This window comes from Ziziphus jujuba, chromosome 2 (genome assembly GCF_031755915.1).
Source record: "Ziziphus jujuba cultivar Dongzao chromosome 2, ASM3175591v1".
Taxonomy (NCBI): Eukaryota; Viridiplantae; Streptophyta; class Magnoliopsida; order Rosales; family Rhamnaceae; genus Ziziphus; species Ziziphus jujuba.
Genome location: NC_083380.1, coordinates 19,323,009 through 19,336,407, shown reverse-complemented (window position 1 = coordinate 19,336,407; position 13,399 = coordinate 19,323,009). Strand labels below are relative to the sequence as shown.

General features: G+C 54.5%; 46 non-coding genes across 46 annotated transcripts; all 46 read left to right on the top strand.

Moving 5' to 3' along the window:
- Positions 1 to 32: 32 nt before the first annotated feature.
- LOC132802756 (5S ribosomal RNA) lies at positions 33 to 151 on the top strand. The gene has a single exon (XR_009637861.1). It is a non-coding gene; the product is annotated as a 5S ribosomal RNA (ribosomal RNA).
- A 163-nt stretch (positions 152 to 314) lies between these two features.
- LOC132802755 (5S ribosomal RNA) lies at positions 315 to 433 on the top strand. The gene has a single exon (XR_009637860.1). It is a non-coding gene; the product is annotated as a 5S ribosomal RNA (ribosomal RNA).
- Positions 434 to 595: 162 nt separating this feature from the next.
- Positions 596 to 714, top strand: LOC132801497 (5S ribosomal RNA). The gene has a single exon (XR_009636613.1). It is a non-coding gene; the product is annotated as a 5S ribosomal RNA (ribosomal RNA).
- Positions 715 to 905: 191 nt separating this feature from the next.
- LOC132802754 (5S ribosomal RNA) lies at positions 906 to 1,024 on the top strand. The gene has a single exon (XR_009637859.1). It is a non-coding gene; the product is annotated as a 5S ribosomal RNA (ribosomal RNA).
- Positions 1,025 to 1,187: 163 nt separating this feature from the next.
- Positions 1,188 to 1,306, top strand: LOC132801496 (5S ribosomal RNA). Its single transcript, XR_009636612.1, has one exon. It is a non-coding gene; the product is annotated as a 5S ribosomal RNA (ribosomal RNA).
- A 191-nt stretch (positions 1,307 to 1,497) lies between these two features.
- Positions 1,498 to 1,616, top strand: LOC132802753 (5S ribosomal RNA). The gene has a single exon (XR_009637858.1). It is a non-coding gene; the product is annotated as a 5S ribosomal RNA (ribosomal RNA).
- A 163-nt stretch (positions 1,617 to 1,779) lies between these two features.
- LOC132802752 (5S ribosomal RNA) lies at positions 1,780 to 1,898 on the top strand. Its single transcript, XR_009637857.1, has one exon. It is a non-coding gene; the product is annotated as a 5S ribosomal RNA (ribosomal RNA).
- Positions 1,899 to 2,061: 163 nt separating this feature from the next.
- Positions 2,062 to 2,180, top strand: LOC132801079 (5S ribosomal RNA). The gene has a single exon (XR_009636195.1). It is a non-coding gene; the product is annotated as a 5S ribosomal RNA (ribosomal RNA).
- A 164-nt stretch (positions 2,181 to 2,344) lies between these two features.
- Positions 2,345 to 2,463, top strand: LOC132802751 (5S ribosomal RNA). The gene has a single exon (XR_009637856.1). It is a non-coding gene; the product is annotated as a 5S ribosomal RNA (ribosomal RNA).
- Positions 2,464 to 2,654: 191 nt separating this feature from the next.
- On the top strand, positions 2,655 to 2,773 carry LOC132802750 (5S ribosomal RNA). Its single transcript, XR_009637855.1, has one exon. It is a non-coding gene; the product is annotated as a 5S ribosomal RNA (ribosomal RNA).
- Positions 2,774 to 2,935: 162 nt separating this feature from the next.
- Positions 2,936 to 3,054, top strand: LOC132802748 (5S ribosomal RNA). The gene has a single exon (XR_009637853.1). It is a non-coding gene; the product is annotated as a 5S ribosomal RNA (ribosomal RNA).
- Positions 3,055 to 3,217: 163 nt separating this feature from the next.
- Positions 3,218 to 3,336, top strand: LOC132801494 (5S ribosomal RNA). The gene has a single exon (XR_009636610.1). It is a non-coding gene; the product is annotated as a 5S ribosomal RNA (ribosomal RNA).
- Positions 3,337 to 3,527: 191 nt separating this feature from the next.
- Positions 3,528 to 3,646, top strand: LOC132802747 (5S ribosomal RNA). Its single transcript, XR_009637852.1, has one exon. It is a non-coding gene; the product is annotated as a 5S ribosomal RNA (ribosomal RNA).
- A 163-nt stretch (positions 3,647 to 3,809) lies between these two features.
- LOC132801493 (5S ribosomal RNA) lies at positions 3,810 to 3,928 on the top strand. The gene has a single exon (XR_009636609.1). It is a non-coding gene; the product is annotated as a 5S ribosomal RNA (ribosomal RNA).
- Positions 3,929 to 4,119: 191 nt separating this feature from the next.
- On the top strand, positions 4,120 to 4,238 carry LOC132802746 (5S ribosomal RNA). The gene has a single exon (XR_009637851.1). It is a non-coding gene; the product is annotated as a 5S ribosomal RNA (ribosomal RNA).
- Positions 4,239 to 4,401: 163 nt separating this feature from the next.
- Positions 4,402 to 4,520, top strand: LOC132802745 (5S ribosomal RNA). Its single transcript, XR_009637850.1, has one exon. It is a non-coding gene; the product is annotated as a 5S ribosomal RNA (ribosomal RNA).
- Positions 4,521 to 4,683: 163 nt separating this feature from the next.
- Positions 4,684 to 4,802, top strand: LOC132801078 (5S ribosomal RNA). The gene has a single exon (XR_009636194.1). It is a non-coding gene; the product is annotated as a 5S ribosomal RNA (ribosomal RNA).
- Positions 4,803 to 4,995: 193 nt separating this feature from the next.
- On the top strand, positions 4,996 to 5,114 carry LOC132802744 (5S ribosomal RNA). Its single transcript, XR_009637849.1, has one exon. It is a non-coding gene; the product is annotated as a 5S ribosomal RNA (ribosomal RNA).
- A 162-nt stretch (positions 5,115 to 5,276) lies between these two features.
- LOC132802743 (5S ribosomal RNA) lies at positions 5,277 to 5,395 on the top strand. Its single transcript, XR_009637848.1, has one exon. It is a non-coding gene; the product is annotated as a 5S ribosomal RNA (ribosomal RNA).
- Positions 5,396 to 5,586: 191 nt separating this feature from the next.
- On the top strand, positions 5,587 to 5,705 carry LOC132802742 (5S ribosomal RNA). Its single transcript, XR_009637847.1, has one exon. It is a non-coding gene; the product is annotated as a 5S ribosomal RNA (ribosomal RNA).
- Positions 5,706 to 5,867: 162 nt separating this feature from the next.
- LOC132802741 (5S ribosomal RNA) lies at positions 5,868 to 5,986 on the top strand. The gene has a single exon (XR_009637846.1). It is a non-coding gene; the product is annotated as a 5S ribosomal RNA (ribosomal RNA).
- A 163-nt stretch (positions 5,987 to 6,149) lies between these two features.
- LOC132802740 (5S ribosomal RNA) lies at positions 6,150 to 6,268 on the top strand. Its single transcript, XR_009637845.1, has one exon. It is a non-coding gene; the product is annotated as a 5S ribosomal RNA (ribosomal RNA).
- Positions 6,269 to 6,458: 190 nt separating this feature from the next.
- On the top strand, positions 6,459 to 6,577 carry LOC132802739 (5S ribosomal RNA). The gene has a single exon (XR_009637844.1). It is a non-coding gene; the product is annotated as a 5S ribosomal RNA (ribosomal RNA).
- A 161-nt stretch (positions 6,578 to 6,738) lies between these two features.
- On the top strand, positions 6,739 to 6,857 carry LOC132801077 (5S ribosomal RNA). Its single transcript, XR_009636193.1, has one exon. It is a non-coding gene; the product is annotated as a 5S ribosomal RNA (ribosomal RNA).
- Positions 6,858 to 7,050: 193 nt separating this feature from the next.
- Positions 7,051 to 7,169, top strand: LOC132802735 (5S ribosomal RNA). Its single transcript, XR_009637840.1, has one exon. It is a non-coding gene; the product is annotated as a 5S ribosomal RNA (ribosomal RNA).
- A 162-nt stretch (positions 7,170 to 7,331) lies between these two features.
- On the top strand, positions 7,332 to 7,450 carry LOC132802733 (5S ribosomal RNA). The gene has a single exon (XR_009637838.1). It is a non-coding gene; the product is annotated as a 5S ribosomal RNA (ribosomal RNA).
- A 191-nt stretch (positions 7,451 to 7,641) lies between these two features.
- LOC132802732 (5S ribosomal RNA) lies at positions 7,642 to 7,760 on the top strand. Its single transcript, XR_009637837.1, has one exon. It is a non-coding gene; the product is annotated as a 5S ribosomal RNA (ribosomal RNA).
- Positions 7,761 to 7,922: 162 nt separating this feature from the next.
- On the top strand, positions 7,923 to 8,041 carry LOC132802731 (5S ribosomal RNA). Its single transcript, XR_009637836.1, has one exon. It is a non-coding gene; the product is annotated as a 5S ribosomal RNA (ribosomal RNA).
- Positions 8,042 to 8,204: 163 nt separating this feature from the next.
- On the top strand, positions 8,205 to 8,323 carry LOC132802722 (5S ribosomal RNA). Its single transcript, XR_009637834.1, has one exon. It is a non-coding gene; the product is annotated as a 5S ribosomal RNA (ribosomal RNA).
- Positions 8,324 to 8,485: 162 nt separating this feature from the next.
- LOC132802714 (5S ribosomal RNA) lies at positions 8,486 to 8,604 on the top strand. The gene has a single exon (XR_009637833.1). It is a non-coding gene; the product is annotated as a 5S ribosomal RNA (ribosomal RNA).
- A 162-nt stretch (positions 8,605 to 8,766) lies between these two features.
- LOC132801644 (5S ribosomal RNA) lies at positions 8,767 to 8,885 on the top strand. The gene has a single exon (XR_009636764.1). It is a non-coding gene; the product is annotated as a 5S ribosomal RNA (ribosomal RNA).
- Positions 8,886 to 9,076: 191 nt separating this feature from the next.
- Positions 9,077 to 9,195, top strand: LOC132802706 (5S ribosomal RNA). Its single transcript, XR_009637832.1, has one exon. It is a non-coding gene; the product is annotated as a 5S ribosomal RNA (ribosomal RNA).
- Positions 9,196 to 9,357: 162 nt separating this feature from the next.
- Positions 9,358 to 9,476, top strand: LOC132801680 (5S ribosomal RNA). The gene has a single exon (XR_009636800.1). It is a non-coding gene; the product is annotated as a 5S ribosomal RNA (ribosomal RNA).
- A 163-nt stretch (positions 9,477 to 9,639) lies between these two features.
- LOC132802696 (5S ribosomal RNA) lies at positions 9,640 to 9,758 on the top strand. Its single transcript, XR_009637823.1, has one exon. It is a non-coding gene; the product is annotated as a 5S ribosomal RNA (ribosomal RNA).
- A 162-nt stretch (positions 9,759 to 9,920) lies between these two features.
- LOC132801076 (5S ribosomal RNA) lies at positions 9,921 to 10,039 on the top strand. Its single transcript, XR_009636192.1, has one exon. It is a non-coding gene; the product is annotated as a 5S ribosomal RNA (ribosomal RNA).
- Positions 10,040 to 10,233: 194 nt separating this feature from the next.
- Positions 10,234 to 10,352, top strand: LOC132802685 (5S ribosomal RNA). Its single transcript, XR_009637812.1, has one exon. It is a non-coding gene; the product is annotated as a 5S ribosomal RNA (ribosomal RNA).
- Positions 10,353 to 10,514: 162 nt separating this feature from the next.
- LOC132802676 (5S ribosomal RNA) lies at positions 10,515 to 10,633 on the top strand. Its single transcript, XR_009637803.1, has one exon. It is a non-coding gene; the product is annotated as a 5S ribosomal RNA (ribosomal RNA).
- Positions 10,634 to 10,824: 191 nt separating this feature from the next.
- On the top strand, positions 10,825 to 10,943 carry LOC132802665 (5S ribosomal RNA). The gene has a single exon (XR_009637792.1). It is a non-coding gene; the product is annotated as a 5S ribosomal RNA (ribosomal RNA).
- Positions 10,944 to 11,105: 162 nt separating this feature from the next.
- LOC132802654 (5S ribosomal RNA) lies at positions 11,106 to 11,224 on the top strand. Its single transcript, XR_009637781.1, has one exon. It is a non-coding gene; the product is annotated as a 5S ribosomal RNA (ribosomal RNA).
- A 160-nt stretch (positions 11,225 to 11,384) lies between these two features.
- Positions 11,385 to 11,503, top strand: LOC132801448 (5S ribosomal RNA). The gene has a single exon (XR_009636564.1). It is a non-coding gene; the product is annotated as a 5S ribosomal RNA (ribosomal RNA).
- Positions 11,504 to 11,665: 162 nt separating this feature from the next.
- LOC132802643 (5S ribosomal RNA) lies at positions 11,666 to 11,784 on the top strand. The gene has a single exon (XR_009637770.1). It is a non-coding gene; the product is annotated as a 5S ribosomal RNA (ribosomal RNA).
- A 161-nt stretch (positions 11,785 to 11,945) lies between these two features.
- On the top strand, positions 11,946 to 12,064 carry LOC132801492 (5S ribosomal RNA). The gene has a single exon (XR_009636608.1). It is a non-coding gene; the product is annotated as a 5S ribosomal RNA (ribosomal RNA).
- Positions 12,065 to 12,254: 190 nt separating this feature from the next.
- On the top strand, positions 12,255 to 12,373 carry LOC132801504 (5S ribosomal RNA). Its single transcript, XR_009636620.1, has one exon. It is a non-coding gene; the product is annotated as a 5S ribosomal RNA (ribosomal RNA).
- A 163-nt stretch (positions 12,374 to 12,536) lies between these two features.
- Positions 12,537 to 12,655, top strand: LOC132802632 (5S ribosomal RNA). Its single transcript, XR_009637759.1, has one exon. It is a non-coding gene; the product is annotated as a 5S ribosomal RNA (ribosomal RNA).
- Positions 12,656 to 12,817: 162 nt separating this feature from the next.
- On the top strand, positions 12,818 to 12,936 carry LOC132801075 (5S ribosomal RNA). Its single transcript, XR_009636191.1, has one exon. It is a non-coding gene; the product is annotated as a 5S ribosomal RNA (ribosomal RNA).
- Positions 12,937 to 13,129: 193 nt separating this feature from the next.
- LOC132802621 (5S ribosomal RNA) lies at positions 13,130 to 13,248 on the top strand. Its single transcript, XR_009637748.1, has one exon. It is a non-coding gene; the product is annotated as a 5S ribosomal RNA (ribosomal RNA).
- The last annotated feature ends 151 nt before the right edge of the window (positions 13,249 to 13,399 follow it).

The window sequence follows — 13,399 nt, the reverse complement described above, 5'->3', positions numbered from 1 at the left end:
TCCTTATATCCATTCTTTAGCATCACCATGTCGGGTGCGATCATACCAGCACTAATGCACCGGATCCCATCAGAACTCCGAAGTTAAGCGTGCTTGGGCGAGAGTAGTACTAGGATGGGTGACCTCCTGGGAAGTCCTCGTGTTGCACCCCTTTTTTTTTTTTTTTTTTTCCTCTCTTTCCCCGCGCCGTTCACCCTCGGAGTTTCCCTTTTCTCCCGGCCCGACCGAGGGAACTCGCCCGGATCGCGCCGAACGCATGCGGACCTGCTGCGCTGCTTCTTTTCCTTATATCCATTCTTTAGCATCACCATGTCGGGTGCGATCATACCAGCACTAATGCACCGGATCCCATCAGAACTCCGAAGTTAAGCGTGCTTGGGCGAGAGTAGTACTAGGATGGGTGACCTCCTGGGAAGTCCTCGTGTTGCACCCCTTTTTTTTTTTTTTTTTTCCTCTCTTTCCCCGCGCCGTTCACCCTCGGAGTTTCCCTTTTCTCCCGGCCCGACCGAGGGAACTCGCCCGGATCGCGCCGAACGCATGCGGACCTGCTGCGCTGCTTCTTTTCCTTATATCCATTCTTTAGCATCACCATGTCGGGTGCGATCATACCAGCACTAATGCACCGGATCCCATCAGAACTCCGAAGTTAAGCGTGCTTGGGCGAGAGTAGTACTAGGATGGGTGACCTCCTGGGAAGTCCTCGTGTTGCACCTTTTTTTTTTTTTTTTTTTTCCTCTCTTTCCCCGCGCCTTTCACCCTCGGAGTTTCCCTTTTCTCCCGGCCCGACCGAGGGAACTCGCTCGGTGGGCCGGTGCATCGATGCCGCTGCCCGGATCGCGCCGAACGCATGCGGACCTGCTGCGCTGCTTCTTTTCCTTATATCCATTCTTTAGCATCACCATGTCGGGTGCGATCATACCAGCACTAATGCACCGGATCCCATCAGAACTCCGAAGTTAAGCGTGCTTGGGCGAGAGTAGTACTAGGATGGGTGACCTCCTGGGAAGTCCTCGTGTTGCACCCCTTTTTTTTTTTTTTTTTTTCCTCTCTTTCCCCGCGCCTTTCACCCTCGGAGTTTCCCTTTTCTCCCGGCCCGACTGAGGGAACTCGCCCGGATCGCGCCGAACGCATGCGAACCTGCTGCGCTGCTTCTTTTCCTTATATCCATTCTTTAGCATCACCATGTCGGGTGCGATCATACCAGCACTAATGCACCGGATCCCATCAGAACTCCGAAGTTAAGCGTGCTTGGGCGAGAGTAGTACTAGGATGGGTGACCTCCTGGGAAGTCCTCGTGTTGCACCTTTTTTTTTTTTTTTTTTTTCCTCTCTTTCCCCGCGCCTTTCACCCTCGGAGTTTCCCTTTTCTCCCGGCCCGACCGAGGGAACTCGCTCGGTGGGCCGGTGCATCGATGCCGCTGCCCGGATCGCGCCGAACGCATGCGGACCTGCTGCGCTGCTTCTTTTCCTTATATCCATTCTTTAGCATCACCATGTCGGGTGCGATCATACCAGCACTAATGCACCGGATCCCATCAGAACTCCGAAGTTAAGCGTGCTTGGGCGAGAGTAGTACTAGGATGGGTGACCTCCTGGGAAGTCCTCGTGTTGCACCCCTTTTTTTTTTTTTTTTTTTCCTCTCTTTCCCCGCGCCTTTCACCCTCGGAGTTTCCCTTTTCTCCCGGCCCGACTGAGGGAACTCGCCCGGATCGCGCCGAACGCATGCGAACCTGCTGCGCTGCTTCTTTTCCTTATATCCATTCTTTAGCATCACCATGTCGGGTGCGATCATACCAGCACTAATGCACCGGATCCCATCAGAACTCCGAAGTTAAGCGTGCTTGGGCGAGAGTAGTACTAGGATGGGTGACCTCCTGGGAAGTCCTCGTGTTGCACCCCTTTTTTTTTTTTTTTTTTTCCTCTCTTTCCCCGCGCCTTTCACCCTCGGAGTTTCCCTTTTCTCCCGGCCCGACTGAGGGAACTCGCCCGGATCGCGCCGAACGCATGCGAACCTGCTGCGCTGCTTCTTTTCCTTATATCCATTCTTTAGCATCACCATGTCGGGTGCGATCATACCAGCACTAATGCACCGGATCCCATCAGAACTCCGAAGTTAAGCGTGCTTGGGCGAGAGTAGTACTAGGATGGGTGACCTCCTGGGAAGTCCTCGTGTTGCACCCTTTTTTTTTTTTTTTTTTTTTCCTCTCTTTCCCCGCGCCTTTCACCCTCGGAGTTTCCCTTTTCTCCCGGCCCGACTGAGGGAACTCGCCCGGATAGCGCCGAACGCATGCGGACCTGCTGCGCTGCTTCTTTTCCTTATATCCATTCTTTAGCATCACCATGTCGGGTGCGATCATACCAGCACTAATGCACCGGATCCCATCAGAACTCCGAAGTTAAGCGTGCTTGGGCGAGAGTAGTACTAGGATGGGTGACCTCCTGGGAAGTCCTCGTGTTGCACCCCTTTTTTTTTTTTTTTTTTCCTCTCTTTCCCCGCGCCTTTCACCCTCGGAGTTTCCCTTTTCTCCCGGCCCGACCGAGGGAACTCGCTCGGTGGGCCGGTGCATCGATGCCGCTGCCCGGATCGCGCCGAACGCATGCGGACCTGCTGCGCTGCTTCTTTTCCTTATATCCATTCTTTAGCATCACCATGTCGGGTGCGATCATACCAGCACTAATGCACCGGATCCCATCAGAACTCCGAAGTTAAGCGTGCTTGGGCGAGAGTAGTACTAGGATGGGTGACCTCCTGGGAAGTCCTCGTGTTGCACCCCTTTTTTTTTTTTTTTTTTCCTCTCTTTCCCCGCGCCTTTCACCCTCGGAGTTTCCCTTTTCTCCCGGCCCGACCGAGGGAACTCGCCCGGATCGCGCCGAACGCATGCGGACCTGCTGCGCTGCTTCTTTTCCTTATATCCATTCTTTAGCATCACCATGTCGGGTGCGATCATACCAGCACTAATGCACCGGATCCCATCAGAACTCCGAAGTTAAGCGTGCTTGGGCGAGAGTAGTACTAGGATGGGTGACCTCCTGGGAAGTCCTCGTGTTGCACCCCTTTTTTTTTTTTTTTTTTTCCTCTCTTTCCCCGCGCCGTTCACCCTCGGAGTTTCCCTTTTCTCCCGGCCCGACCGAGGGAACTCGCCCGGATCGCGCCGAACGCATGCGGACCTGCTGCGCTGCTTCTTTTCCTTATATCCATTCTTTAGCATCACCATGTCGGGTGCGATCATACCAGCACTAATGCACCGGATCCCATCAGAACTCCGAAGTTAAGCGTGCTTGGGCGAGAGTAGTACTAGGATGGGTGACCTCCTGGGAAGTCCTCGTGTTGCACCTTTTTTTTTTTTTTTTTTTTCCTCTCTTTCCCCGCGCCTTTCACCCTCGGAGTTTCCCTTTTCTCCCGGCCCGACCGAGGGAACTCGCTCGGTGGGCCGGTGCATCGATGCCGCTGCCCGGATCGCGCCGAACGCATGCGGACCTGCTGCGCTGCTTCTTTTCCTTATATCCATTCTTTAGCATCACCATGTCGGGTGCGATCATACCAGCACTAATGCACCGGATCCCATCAGAACTCCGAAGTTAAGCGTGCTTGGGCGAGAGTAGTACTAGGATGGGTGACCTCCTGGGAAGTCCTCGTGTTGCACCCCTTTTTTTTTTTTTTTTTTTCCTCTCTTTCCCCGCGCCTTTCACCCTCGGAGTTTCCCTTTTCTCCCGGCCCGACTGAGGGAACTCGCCCGGATCGCGCCGAACGCATGCGAACCTGCTGCGCTGCTTCTTTTCCTTATATCCATTCTTTAGCATCACCATGTCGGGTGCGATCATACCAGCACTAATGCACCGGATCCCATCAGAACTCCGAAGTTAAGCGTGCTTGGGCGAGAGTAGTACTAGGATGGGTGACCTCCTGGGAAGTCCTCGTGTTGCACCTTTTTTTTTTTTTTTTTTTTCCTCTCTTTCCCCGCGCCTTTCACCCTCGGAGTTTCCCTTTTCTCCCGGCCCGACCGAGGGAACTCGCTTGGTGGGCCGGTGCATCGATGCCGCTGCCCGGATCGCGCCGAACGCATGCGGACCTGCTGCGCTGCTTCTTTTCCTTATATCCATTCTTTAGCATCACCATGTCGGGTGCGATCATACCAGCACTAATGCACCGGATCCCATCAGAACTCCGAAGTTAAGCGTGCTTGGGCGAGAGTAGTACTAGGATGGGTGACCTCCTGGGAAGTCCTCGTGTTGCACCCCTTTTTTTTTTTTTTTTTTTCCTCTCTTTCCCCGCGCCTTTCACCCTCGGAGTTTCCCTTTTCTCCCGGCCCGACTGAGGGAACTCGCCCGGATCGCGCCGAACGCATGCGAACCTGCTGCGCTGCTTCTTTTCCTTATATCCATTCTTTAGCATCACCATGTCGGGTGCGATCATACCAGCACTAATGCACCGGATCCCATCAGAACTCCGAAGTTAAGCGTGCTTGGGCGAGAGTAGTACTAGGATGGGTGACCTCCTGGGAAGTCCTCGTGTTGCACCCCTTTTTTTTTTTTTTTTTTTCCTCTCTTTCCCCGCGCCTTTCACCCTCGGAGTTTCCCTTTTCTCCCGGCCCGACTGAGGGAACTCGCCCGGATCGCGCCGAACGCATGCGAACCTGCTGCGCTGCTTCTTTTCCTTATATCCATTCTTTAGCATCACCATGTCGGGTGCGATCATACCAGCACTAATGCACCGGATCCCATCAGAACTCCGAAGTTAAGCGTGCTTGGGCGAGAGTAGTACTAGGATGGGTGACCTCCTGGGAAGTCCTCGTGTTGCACCCTTTTTTTTTTTTTTTTTTTTTCCTCTCTTTCCCCGCGCCTTTCACCCTCGGAGTTTCCCTTTTCTCCCGGCCCGACCGAGGGAACTCGCTCGGTGGGCCGGTGCATCGATGCCGCCGCCCGGATCGCGCCGAACGCATGCGGACCTGCTGCGCTGCTTCTTTTCCTTATATCCATTCTTTAGCATCACCATGTCGGGTGCGATCATACCAGCACTAATGCACCGGATCCCATCAGAACTCCGAAGTTAAGCGTGCTTGGGCGAGAGTAGTACTAGGATGGGTGACCTCCTGGGAAGTCCTCGTGTTGCACCCCTTTTTTTTTTTTTTTTTTCCTCTCTTTCCCCGCGCCTTTCACCCTCGGAGTTTCCCTTTTCTCCCGGCCCGACTGAGGGAACTCGCCCGGATAGCGCCGAACGCATGCGGACCTGCTGCGCTGCTTCTTTTCCTTATATCCATTCTTTAGCATCACCATGTCGGGTGCGATCATACCAGCACTAATGCACCGGATCCCATCAGAACTCCGAAGTTAAGCGTGCTTGGGCGAGAGTAGTACTAGGATGGGTGACCTCCTGGGAAGTCCTCGTGTTGCACCCCTTTTTTTTTTTTTTTTTTCCTCTCTTTCCCCGCGCCTTTCACCCTCGGAGTTTCCCTTTTCTCCCGGCCCGACCGAGGGAACTCGCTCGGTGGGCCGGTGCATCGATGCCGCTGCCCGGATCGCGCCGAACGCATGCGGACCTGCTGCGCTGCTTCTTTTCCTTATATCCATTCTTTAGCATCACCATGTCGGGTGCGATCATACCAGCACTAATGCACCGGATCCCATCAGAACTCCGAAGTTAAGCGTGCTTGGGCGAGAGTAGTACTAGGATGGGTGACCTCCTGGGAAGTCCTCGTGTTGCACCCCTTTTTTTTTTTTTTTTTTCCTCTCTTTCCCCGCGCCTTTCACCCTCGGAGTTTCCCTTTTCTCCCGGCCCGACCGAGGGAACTCGCCCGGATCGCGCCGAACGCATGCGGACCTGCTGCGCTGCTTCTTTTCCTTATATCCATTCTTTAGCATCACCATGTCGGGTGCGATCATACCAGCACTAATGCACCGGATCCCATCAGAACTCCGAAGTTAAGCGTGCTTGGGCGAGAGTAGTACTAGGATGGGTGACCTCCTGGGAAGTCCTCGTGTTGCACCCCTTTTTTTTTTTTTTTTTTTCCTCTCTTTCCCCGCGCCGTTCACCCTCGGAGTTTCCCTTTTCTCCCGGCCCGACCGAGGGAACTCGCCCGGATCGCGCCGAACGCATGCGGACCTGCTGCGCTGCTTCTTTTCCTTATATCCATTCTTTAGCATCACCATGTCGGGTGCGATCATACCAGCACTAATGCACCGGATCCCATCAGAACTCCGAAGTTAAGCGTGCTTGGGCGAGAGTAGTACTAGGATGGGTGACCTCCTGGGAAGTCCTCGTGTTGCACCCCTTTTTTTTTTTTTTTTTCCTCTCTTTCCCCGCGCCTTTCACCCTCGGAGTTTCCCTTTTCTCCCGGCCCGACCGAGGGAACTCGCTCGGTGGGCCGGTGCATCGATGCCGCTGCCCGGATCGCGCCGAACGCATGCGGACCTGCTGCGCTGCTTCTTTTCCTTATATCCATTCTTTAGCATCACCATGTCGGGTGCGATCATACCAGCACTAATGCACCGGATCCCATCAGAACTCCGAAGTTAAGCGTGCTTGGGCGAGAGTAGTACTAGGATGGGTGACCTCCTGGGAAGTCCTCGTGTTGCACCCCTTTTTTTTTTTTTTTTTCCTCTCTTTCCCCGCGCCTTTCACCCTCGGAGTTTCCCTTTTCTCCCGGCCCGACCGAGGGAACTCGCCCGGATCGCGCCGAACGCATGCGGACCTGCTGCGCTGCTTCTTTTCCTTATATCCATTCTTTAGCATCACCATGTCGGGTGCGATCATACCAGCACTAATGCACCGGATCCCATCAGAACTCCGAAGTTAAGCGTGCTTGGGCGAGAGTAGTACTAGGATGGGTGACCTCCTGGGAAGTCCTCGTGTTGCACCCTTTTTTTTTTTTTTTTTTTTTCCTCTCTTTCCCCGCGCCTTTCACCCTCGGAGTTTCCCTTTTCTCCCGGCCCGACCGAGGGAACTCGCTCGGTGGGCCGGTGCATCGATGCCGCCGCCCGGATCGCGCCGAACGCATGCGGACCTGCTGCGCTGCTTCTTTTCCTTATATCCATTCTTTAGCATCACCATGTCGGGTGCGATCATACCAGCACTAATGCACCGGATCCCATCAGAACTCCGAAGTTAAGCGTGCTTGGGCGAGAGTAGTACTAGGATGGGTGACCTCCTGGGAAGTCCTCGTGTTGCACCCCTTTTTTTTTTTTTTTTTTCCTCTCTTTCCCCGCGCCTTTCACCCTCGGAGTTTCCCTTTTCTCCCGGCCCGACTGAGGGAACTCGCCCGGATAGCGCCGAACGCATGCGGACCTGCTGCGCTGCTTCTTTTCCTTATATCCATTCTTTAGCATCACCATGTCGGGTGCGATCATACCAGCACTAATGCACCGGATCCCATCAGAACTCCGAAGTTAAGCGTGCTTGGGCGAGAGTAGTACTAGGATGGGTGACCTCCTGGGAAGTCCTCGTGTTGCACCCCTTTTTTTTTTTTTTTTTTCCTCTCTTTCCCCGCGCCTTTCACCCTCGGAGTTTCCCTTTTCTCCCGGCCCGACCGAGGGAACTCGCTCGGTGGGCCGGTGCATCGATGCCGCTGCCCGGATCGCGCCGAACGCATGCGGACCTGCTGCGCTGCTTCTTTTCCTTATATCCATTCTTTAGCATCACCATGTCGGGTGCGATCATACCAGCACTAATGCACCGGATCCCATCAGAACTCCGAAGTTAAGCGTGCTTGGGCGAGAGTAGTACTAGGATGGGTGACCTCCTGGGAAGTCCTCGTGTTGCACCCCTTTTTTTTTTTTTTTTTTCCACTCTTTCCCCGCGCCTTTCACCCTCGGAGTTTCCCTTTTCTCCCGGCCCGACCGAGGGAACTCGCCCGGATCGCGCCGAACGCATGCGGACCTGCTGCGCTGCATCTTTTCCTTATATCCATTCTTTAGCATCACCATGTCGGGTGCGATCATACCAGCACTAATGCACCGGATCCCATCAGAACTCCGAAGTTAAGCGTGCTTGGGCGAGAGTAGTACTAGGATGGGTGACCTCCTGGGAAGTCCTCGTGTTGCACCCCTTTTTTTTTTTTTTTTTTTCCTCTCTTTCCCCGCGCCGTTCACCCTCGGAGTTTCCCTTTTCTCCCGGCCCGACCGAGGGAACTCGCCCGGATCGCGCCGAACGCATGCGGACCTGCTGCGCTGCTTCTTTTCCTTATATCCATTCTTTAGCATCACCATGTCGGGTGCGATCATACCAGCACTAATGCACCGGATCCCATCAGAACTCCGAAGTTAAGCGTGCTTGGGCGAGAGTAGTACTAGGATGGGTGACCTCCTGGGAAGTCCTCGTGTTGCACCCCTTTTTTTTTTTTTTTTTTCCTCTCTTTCCCCGCGCCGTTCACCCTCGGAGTTTCCCTTTTCTCCCGGCCCGACCGAGGGAACTCGCCCGGATCGCGCCGAACGCATGCGGACCTGCTGCGCTGCTTCTTTTCCTTATATCCATTCTTTAGCATCACCATGTCGGGTGCGATCATACCAGCACTAATGCACCGGATCCCATCAGAACTCCGAAGTTAAGCGTGCTTGGGCGAGAGTAGTACTAGGATGGGTGACCTCCTGGGAAGTCCTCGTGTTGCACCCCTTTTTTTTTTTTTTTTTTCCTCTCTTTCCCCGCGCCTTTCACCCTCGGAGTTTCCCTTTTCTCCCGGCCCGACTGAGGGAACTCGCCCGGATAGCGCCGAACGCATGCGGACCTGCTGCGCTGCTTCTTTTCCTTATATCCATTCTTTAGCATCACCATGTCGGGTGCGATCATACCAGCACTAATGCACCGGATCCCATCAGAACTCCGATGTTAAGCGTGCTTGGGCGAGAGTAGTACTAGGATGGGTGACCTCCTGGGAAGTCCTCGTGTTGCACCCCTTTTTTTTTTTTTTTTTTCCTCTCTTTCCCCGCGCCTTTCACCCTCGGAGTTTCCCTTTTCTCCCGGCCCGACCGAGGGAACTCGCTCGGTGGGCCGGTGCATCGATGCCGCTGCCCGGATCGCGCCGAACGCATGCGGACCTGCTGCGCTGCTTCTTTTCCTTATATCCATTCTTTAGCATCACCATCTCGGGTGCGATCATACCAGCACTAATGCACCGGATCCCATCAGAACTCCGAAGTTAAGCGTGCTTGGGCGAGAGTAGTACTAGGATGGGTGACCTCCTGGGAAGTCCTCGTGTTGCACCCCTTTTTTTTTTTTTTTTTTCCTCTCTTTCCCCGCGCCTTTCACCCTCGGAGTTTCCCTTTTCTCCCGGCCCGACCGAGGGAACTCGCCCGGATCGCGCCGAACGCATGCGGACCTGCTGCGCTGCATCTTTTCCTTATATCCATTCTTTAGCATCACCATGTCGGGTGCGATCATACCAGCACTAATGCACCGGATCCCATCAGAACTCCGAAGTTAAGCGTGCTTGGGCGAGAGTAGTACTAGGATGGGTGACCTCCTGGGAAGTCCTCGTGTTACACCCCTTTTTTTTTTTTTTTTTTTCCTCTCTTTCCCCGCGCCGTTCACCCTCGGAGTTTCCCTTTTCTCCCGGCCCGACCGAGGGAACTCGCCCGGATCGCGCCGAACGCATGCGGACCTGCTGCGCTGCTTCTTTTCCTTATATCCATTCTTTAGCATCACCATGTCGGGTGCGATCATACCAGCACTAATGCACCGGATCCCATCAGAACTCCGAAGTTAAGCGTGCTTGGGCGAGAGTAGTACTAGGATGGGTGACCTCCTGGGAAGTCCTCGTGTTGCACCCCTTTTTTTTTTTTTTTTTTCCTCTCTTTCCCCGCGCCGTTCACCCTCGGAGTTTCCCTTTTCTCCCGGCCCGACCGAGGGAACTCGCCCGGATCGCGCCGAACGCATGCGGACCTGCTGCGCTGCTTCTTTTCCTTATATCCATTCTTTAGCATCACCATGTCGGGTGCGATCATACCAGCACTAATGCACCGGATCCCATCAGAACTCCGAAGTTAAGCGTGCTTGGGCGAGAGTAGTACTAGGATGGGTGACCTCCTGGGAAGTCCTCGTGTTGCACCCTTTTTTTTTTTTTTTTTTTTTTCCTCTCTTTCCCCGCGCCTTTCACCCTCGGAGTTTCCCTTTTCTCCCGGCCCGACCGAGGGAACTCGCTCGGTGGGCCGGTGCATCGATGCCGCCGCCCGGATCGCGCCGAACGCATGCGGACCTGCTGCGCTGCTTCTTTTCCTTATATCCATTCTTTAGCATCACCATGTCGGGTGCGATCATACCAGCACTAATGCACCGGATCCCATCAGAACTCCGAAGTTAAGCGTGCTTGGGCGAGAGTAGTACTAGGATGGGTGACCTCCTGGGAAGTCCTCGTGTTGCACCCCTTTTTTTTTTTTTTTTTTCCTCTCTTTCCCCGCGCCTTTCACCCTCGGAGTTTCCCTTTTCTCCCGGCCCGACTGAGGGAACTCGCCCGGATCGCGCCGAACGCATGCGGACCTGCTGCGCTGCTTCTTTTCCTTATATCCATTCTTTAGCATCACCATGTCGGGTGCGATCATACCAGCACTAATGCACCGGATCCCATCAGAACTCCGAAGTTAAGCGTGCTTGGGCGAGAGTAGTACTAGGATGGGTGACCTCCTGGGAAGTCCTCGTGTTGCACCCCTTTTTTTTTTTTTTTTTTCCTCTCTTTCCCCGCGCCTTTCACCCTCGGAGTTTCCCTTTTCTCCCGGCCCGACCGAGGGAACTCGCTCGGTGGGCCGGTGCATCGATGCCGCTGCCCGGATCGCGCCGAACGCATGCGGACCTGCTGCGCTGCTTCTTTTCCTTATATCCATTCTTTAGCATCACCATGTCGGGTGCGATCATACCAGCACTAATGCACCGGATCCCATCAGAACTCCGAAGTTAAGCGTGCTTGGGCGAGAGTAGTACTAGGATGGGTGACCTCCTGGGAAGTCCTCGTGTTGCACCCCTTTTTTTTTTTTTTTTTTCCTCTCTTTCCCCGCGCCTTTCACCCTCGGAGTTTCCCTTTTCTCCCGGCCCGACCGAGGGAACTCGCCCGGATCGCGCCGAACGCATGCGGACCTGCTGCGCTGCTTCTTTTCCTTATATCCATTCTTTAGCATCACCATGTCGGGTGCGATCATACCAGCACTAATGCACCGGATCCCATCAGAACTCCGAAGTTAAGCGTGCTTGGGCGAGAGTAGTACTAGGATGGGTGACCTCCTGGGAAGTCCTCGTGTTGCACCCCTTTTGTTTTTTTTTTTCCTCTCTTTCCCCGCGCCTTTCACCCTCGGAGTTTCCCTTTTCTCCCGGCCCGACCGAGGGAACTCGCCCGGATCGCGCCGAACGCATGCGGACCTGCTGCGCTGCTTCTTTTCCTTATATCCATTCTTTAGCATCACCATGTCGGGTGCGATCATACCAGCACTAATGCACCGGATCCCATCAGAACTCCGAAGTTAAGCGTGCTTGGGCGAGAGTAGTACTAGGATGGGTGACCTCCAGGGAAGTCCTCGTGTTGCACCCCTTTTTTTTTTTTTTTTTTCCTCTCTTTCCCCGCGCCTTTCACCCTCGGAGTTTCCCTTTTCTCCCGGCCCGACCGAGGGAACTCGCCCGGATCGCGCCGAACGCATGCGGACCTGCTGCGCTGCTTCTTTTCCTTATATCCATTCTTTAGCATCACCATGTCGGGTGCGATCATACCAGCACTAATGCACCGGATCCCATCAGAACTCCGAAGTTAAGCGTGCTTGGGCGAGAGTAGTACTAGGATGGGTGACCTCCTGGGAAGTCCTCGTGTTGCACCCCTTTTTTTTTTTTTTTTTCCTCTCTTTCCCCGCGCCTTTCACCCTCGGAGTTTCCCTTTTCTCCCGGCCCGACCGAGGGAACTCGCCCGGATCGCGCCGAACGCATGCGGACCTGCTGCGCTGCTTCTTTTCCTTATATCCATTCTTTAGCATCACCATGTCGGGTGCGATCATACCAGCACTAATGCACCGGATCCCATCAGAACTCCGAAGTTAAGCGTGCTTGGGCGAGAGTAGTACTAGGATGGGTGACCTCCTGGGAAGTCCTCGTGTTGCACCTTTTTTTTTTTTTTTTTTTCCTCTCTTTCCCCGCGCCTTTCACCCTCGGAGTTTCCCTTTTCTCCCGGCCCGACCGAGGGAACTCGCTCGGTGGGCCGGTGCATCGATGCCGCTGCCCGGATCGCGCCGAACGCATGCGGACCTGCTGCGCTGCTTCTTTTCCTTATATCCATTCTTTAGCATCACCATGTCGGGTGCGATCATACCAGCACTAATGCACCGGATCCCATCAGAACTCCGAAGTTAAGCGTGCTTGGGCGAGAGTAGTACTAGGATGGGTGACCTCCTGGGAAGTCCTCGTTTTGCACCCCTTTTTTTTTTTTTTTTTTTCCTCTCTTTCCCCGCGCCTTTCACCCTCGGAGTTTCCCTTTTCTCCCGGCCCGACTGAGGGAACTCGCCCGGATAGCGCCGAACGCATGCGGACCTGCTGCGCTGCTTCTTTTCCTTATATCCATTCTTTAGCATCACCATGTCGGGTGCGATCATACCAGCACTAATGCACCGGATCCCATCAGAACTCCGAAGTTAAGCGTGCTTGGGCGAGAGTAGTACTAGGATGGGTGACCTCCTGGGAAGTCCTCGTGTTGCACCCCTTTTTTTTTTTTTTTTTTCCTCTCGTTCCCCGCGCCTTTCACCCTCGGAGTTTCCCTTTTCTCCCGGCCCGACCGAGGGAACTCGCCCGGATCGCGCCGAACGCATGCGGACCTGCTGCGCTGCTTCTTTTCCTTATATCCATTCTTTAGCATCACCATGTCGGGTGCGATCATACCAGCACTAATGCACCGGATCCCATCAGAACTCCGAAGTTAAGCGTGCTTGGGCGAGAGTAGTACTAGGATGGGTGACCTCCTGGGAAGTCCTCGTGTTGCACCCTTTTTTTTTTTTTTTTTTTTTCCTCTCTTTCCCCGCGCCTTTCACCCTCGGAGTTTCCCTTTTCTCCCGGCCCGACCGAGGGAACTCGCTCGGTGGGCCGGTGCATCGATGCCGCCGCCCGGATCGCGCCGAACGCATGCGGACCTGCTGCGCTGCTTCTTTTCCTTATATCCATTCTTTAGCATCACCATGTCGGGTGCGATCATACCAGCACTAATGCACCGGATCCCATCAGAACTCCGAAGTTAAGCGTGCTTGGGCGAGAGTAGTACTAGGATGGGTGACCTCCTGGGAAGTCCTCGTGTTGCACCCCTTTTGTTTTTTTTTTTCCTCTCTTTCCCCGCGCCTTTCACCCTCGGAGTTTCCCTTTTCTCCCGGCCCGACCGAGGGAACTCGCCCGGGTCGCGCCGAACGCATGCGGACCTGCTGCGCTCGGTGGGCCGGTGCATCGATGCCGCTGCCCG